A 5,624-nucleotide genomic window follows, 5' to 3' on the forward strand; every position below is an offset into this window, starting at 1 on the left:
CATAATTCAGGTAGGCTCACTGAATCTCTCCAAGCTACCTGAACTATGCTGCAGCTCACTTATTACCCCAGTTTTCTCTAAAGCTAAAATGCAACTGATAGAGTCTCCGTGTAACACGTGTGTCTTTGTCTCTGAGACACTTTCAGTAGTCAGCATGCTCCCATGGCCGCAAAAGTAGCTGTCCCACAGAAAGCGCATTGAAATTCGTTCATCCAGTAATAGTATTGAGATAAAGAGATGGGATAAAGTGGCATCCTGAGAAGATTCATTTTGGGTTGCATATCAAAAGAAGAAAAGTGGTCACAACATACAGCGTTATTTAACTGTTTAGAAAAAAATAAGCATCCAAGACGCATTTTAAAAGCTAGTGAAATACACGGTTCAGTTAGTGATAACCTCCTCTTGGGAAGTGTCTCTTCTGGCTGTTTTTTGCAGCCCAACAACACATTAGTGTTCCAGTCTGGAAGCATGAATGATAATTTTAGGCTATATATTAGGAGAAGGTTTCTAATAATCAGAAAAACGTGGATGCAGTGGAATTTTCCAACAGAGACTAAAGGAGGGCAAATAAAGCAGACTCCCAGATTGTTCTTGGAGGGCACTAATCAACAACCAGATGGGATCATCTGATGCATCTGCCTGGGTTAATTCAGGCCTCAGGTCATGATCTGGAAATCCTCTGCGGCTGTGTCGCCAGCATTTTCTTGGCTTCAGCAGGATCTCAGTGAGCCTTCACACTGGCACAAAGCTCCATGTGCCCCTCCCCAGCCAGACATGCACCAGGCTGTCACTTCCTCCTCCCTCCAACCAAGAGCAGCCGAAGCTACAGGTTCAGCACTGCTAGAAACCTGCCTAGAAGTCTCCTTTGTGACTTCAACTAGCCCCGGAAGCCACCAGGTGAGAAGGTTTAATTGTTCTTATTATTTCTTCCTTGGAAATGGACTAACACTTGTCATCCTCATGGGTTCTCCAAGCTGATTAGCTTGGAGAAAAAAGCTATGTATAGCTGACAAGCAAGTGCTGGGAAAGAGAAGAATCCAGGAGGCTTTTCAAGTTGGTGATTAAGCAACTGAGCAGCAGATGCTGGTGACAGCACAGTAACCATTTGGTCCTTTTCTTAAGAAAAATAAAAAGGGGCGGGGGGGGGGAGAGAAAAAACAAAACAAACAAGCAAACAAAAACAATGAAAACCAGCCAGACAATGGAAAAATAACTTTATTGTCTATAGTTTCCAAAACCTTTAAATATGAATAGGATAAACTGAGCTCAGTTGCTGTACATAGAAGAAGGGAAGGAAAACACAGGATTATTTCAGGTGTCTACTGCATAATGCAAGGATTCTGTTGTCTTTACCACAGGAGGCATAAACTGAGGAAGTCAAAAGCTATGGCTGAGAGAATATAGTGAAAATAAGGGCAATGGTCAAAGCACTGGTTACCCATAATAATTTGTTTGGAGTACTTCATATTTCCAGAGTAGCAAGATGAATTGTTGGTGTTTTTTTGTTGTTGTTTTGGTTTTTGTTAGTTTGTTTGCGGGGGGGAGTGAAAAAGGCAAATAAAGATATGATTTCCAATTATGGTTTAAAATGAGTTGAAAATCTACCTAATGGAACTGAACAGAAAGAAGAGAAGGAGAGAATATGAACCTCTGGTGGTGCGCCAAAATATTACTCATTTCTTGAGTCTACCCTGAAAGTTTAGTTTTATTTTTAAGAACACATTCCTTTAAGGAAAAAAAATAATTTCCTAGCAGAGGTAATTTCTAGATGGTTATAGAGATTAGGAAGCAGAAGCCTCAACACTGAAGGCAATAAAAATTAGGCAGAGGAAAAGGAGAAGGAAATCTGCACAGGAGTCCTCAGGGCAACCCCAAGAGGAAGCTGCTACAAGGTGGGACAAGATATGGAAAAGCCTGGCAGAGAACAGCTGTTGAGTAGGCAAAGATCTGGGTGGGAAAATGTCTATAAGGAAAGAATCATAGAATATCCAGAGTTGGAAGGGACCCACAAGGATCATCAAGTCCAACTCCTGGCTCTTCACAGGACCACCCAATAATCAGACCATATGTCTGAGAACATTGTGTAAATGCCTCTTGAACTCTGCCAGGCTCAGTGCTGTGACCGCTGCCCTAGGGAGCCTGTCCCAGTGCCCGACCACACTCAGGATGCGGAACCTTTCCCTAACCCCCAGCCTGACCCTCCCCTGTCCCAGCTCCATGCCGTCCCCTCGGGTCCTGTCGCTGTCCCCAGAGAGCAGAGCTCAGCGCCTGCCCCTCCGCTCCCCTCGTGAGGGAGCTGCAGGCCACCATGAGGCCTGCTCAGACTGCTCTGCTCGAGGCTGAGCAAACCAAGGGACCTCAGCTGCTACTCAGGTCTTGCTCTCCAAACCCTTCACAATCTTCGTAGCCCCCCTGGACACTCTCTAATAGTTTTGTATCCTTCTTATAATAACAAGTAGCATGACCCGTTCTAATTTTTCAAGCAGACAAATCTTATTTTATAGTTATATTCTAAAAGTATTTAGTCAAATATAAAAAAATCTTATCCGTAGCTGAACACACACACACGCACAACACACTCTAATTCTGTGATGGGAATTACTGGAAAAAGATAGATGGAAAGCTTTGTTTTTATAAAAAGTTCATCAGGAAATAGTAAGATCTATGTCCCATGAACATTTCTAAAATAATTTCAAGTGTCTTTAAAAATTTTATAGCAGAAATAACTGAAATTGCTTGCAATTTTCTTTGCAATAATAAAAAAAATTATCTTCCTTTTAAAGCATATTCACATTTTTCTGAATAAAATTATTTCAAAAAATAGTTGATTAGTGTTTAAGCCACGTCACAGACTACCACTACCATAATTTCAGGATAAAATTTCTAATTTAAGTGTAGTATCTGAATGTAAGATGAAGAAGGGTTAAAAACCAAAGAAATCAACTACTAGAAGAAGAAAATCAATTGAACTGCTACCATACTACCCAACTGGTTTCAGGAAGTGTTTGGCTTTTACAAAGAAATCGACATAACTAATGTCATGAAGCATCATAAAGTATTAAAGAACTCACTCAATCATGCTTAACTGATGTGAAACAACTCCAAGCTACTTACTCCTTATTGACTGCTCATAGAATTGATGCTCAGAAGCACCAATAGCCATGAACTTTCCATCAGAGGGCTTGTAGGTTTCATAAAACTGTGTACCACTGTGTATGTAGTAGGTTCTCACCTCAGGGTCTGTTCCAATGTCCTAAATTTTGTTATTTCCACAGAAAATAAATTAGGTATTCTGTTCCTTCTACCTTACTTACATCCATGTTTTCTAGAGGTTAGTCCAGGTTAGATGGCAGTAGCAGCTTCATTATGGTGACATGCAGAGGTTGACTGCTCTCCTGCAGTTCAGGCTACTTAACTTGATCTGTATGAGATTTTCATGGGGATAGGTGGTAGGCCAAAATACTGTCACCCACCCTCTGGCTCACAATGCAAACTTTGTAAACTTTCAGTTTTGAAAATATTTCAGGGTATGTCTACCAACACTTAATCAATTAAGGGCAATGAGGGAGACAAAAAAGTCACCCCTTTTGGTTCCTTAACAGACTTCCAGGCCAGTGTTTTCTCCTGGCAGCCTCAGGTTGCATTGGAACATGACCAATTCAGTGAAGAACACATCGTTGACCCTGCAAGCTGAAAACACTAATTTTTATTTTATTTTACTAAAAGACCAAGTTTTTTATTGTTCTGGAATTTTAAATGTCAGCACTTTGCCCAGGAGGCAAGGAAAAGCTATGATTCATGAGCTAGATGTCAGGTCTTACTGCCCCAGAACAGAACTAAACCTGTGAACAGAGCTCATCAGTCCAAGCACGCACTATGCCAGTGACACATCTAGAAGCCTCCAAAGTTCCTGAGTGCTCCTAAACTCTTTTGATATGCCTGGGATTTAAGGCTGCTCAGCACCTCTGGGTGAATCTCTAAGTACCATGACAATTTGATCTACTGTCATCTGGAGAACACATCATTCTTCACATTGAATGGCAAAGGCAGGAGGTCTGATACTTGGCTCCCTGGGACCACTAAATGTGTTAAACAAGTTTTATTGCCAGGCATTCTTTAAAAATTTGAGAAAAAAAAAATAATAGGCACAGTCATTCAATATCTTCTGAGGTAAAGACGCTTTTTCAAGGTGAGGGTTGAGACTTCAGATGAGTTCAGAAAGGAAGAAAGAAATGCCATAACACCAGTCTACAAACTCACTTTTTCAGTTCTATGTAACGACTCAATAGATATAGAAACTCTTGAAATGAAGTACTTGTCATTCATTTCAAGACTTGCAGCTAAGTTTTTTCTAATGTATTTGAATTTCTTTTGCTGTCTGCTTTCTCAATAATTAGCCTTTTCCTGGTCTGTTTTTCAGTCTATAGACAGCTGAAGGGAGGGACTGTTTTACAAGACAGTATACACAGTGCCAAGCACAGTTTCAGCACATATTAAGTATGTTCATATTGCAGGAATTGGTGAGAAAATCTTCTTTGCCCAAAGAAATACAGTTTGGAGCTCTAATTCTTTAGCTTAATCCATAGGGTTTTTTCCTGAAATGTGATCCATATGATTCCTAACATGAATGGAAACATTTTGTTGTTCAGGGACTGGCAACTAACTTGGGCTACAAACTAATTTAACACTACCTCATTCACACTCTTGGGAAAGCAGATCATGGTATTATGTGGTGTTGATACAACAAAGGAATTGAAACCAATGTCTAACATACAGTTCATCAGTAGTCTAACTGGAGTTGCCTATTGAAAAAAATACTTTAATGTGTTAGTATTAAAGATATTATTCATTGTTTTATGAGTTTGGGGCCATGAAAATGGAATGTCATGAACTGATAAACACATAGTAGGTCAAAACCAGCTGTTTCTCCTTGGGAGGTTTTTTTTGTTTGTTTGTTTTTTGTTTGTTTGTTTGTTTTTCTGAAGCAACTATCTTCATATTGCCTCTCATTAGAATCCAAAGCTGTGTTTGAATTTTAATGCCACATTCTCCAGTCTTTTTATGACTTTGATACACTATTGCACTTGATTTCTTTGAGGTTTTTAAGCAATAGACACTACCATAACTGGACTGCCCTACCCTATACCGTGACAAAATCTTCAAATATTATTTTTTCCAATATTAACAAAAGCGTTTGGAGAAATGCAAGTGTCCCACCCACCTCCCATCAAGTCTCTGAAACATCAAAGATTAAATAATTCTTGAATTTAGTTTTATTAAATGAAGTCAGGAAGATCATTTGAGGAAAACTATCACAATTCAGTGAATCCGGAATATGTTAATCAAATTTGAATGTCAACTTACTGAAATGCTCAAGCTTCTGGTAGGTGAGTTAGACTTAGCATTTTTTTCTGCAATTCCAGCAATGTTTTATGGTATTTTCTCTAACTTTATAGTGAATTACAATTTTTACAGAATGAAATCATTGCCATAAATGGATGATGACACTGCAAAGGTATGTAATACACTTTTTGTGAAACATTCTCAGAATAGAAATCTTTCAAGAATATTTTGGTTTGAAAGTTCACATTCAGCATCAAAACTGAAAGGAAGAGAAAGAGAAA

The sequence above is a fragment of the Netta rufina genome (genome assembly GCF_964035555.1).
Source record: "Netta rufina genome assembly, chromosome: 3".
Lineage (NCBI taxonomy): Eukaryota > Metazoa > Chordata > Aves > Anseriformes > Anatidae > Netta > Netta rufina.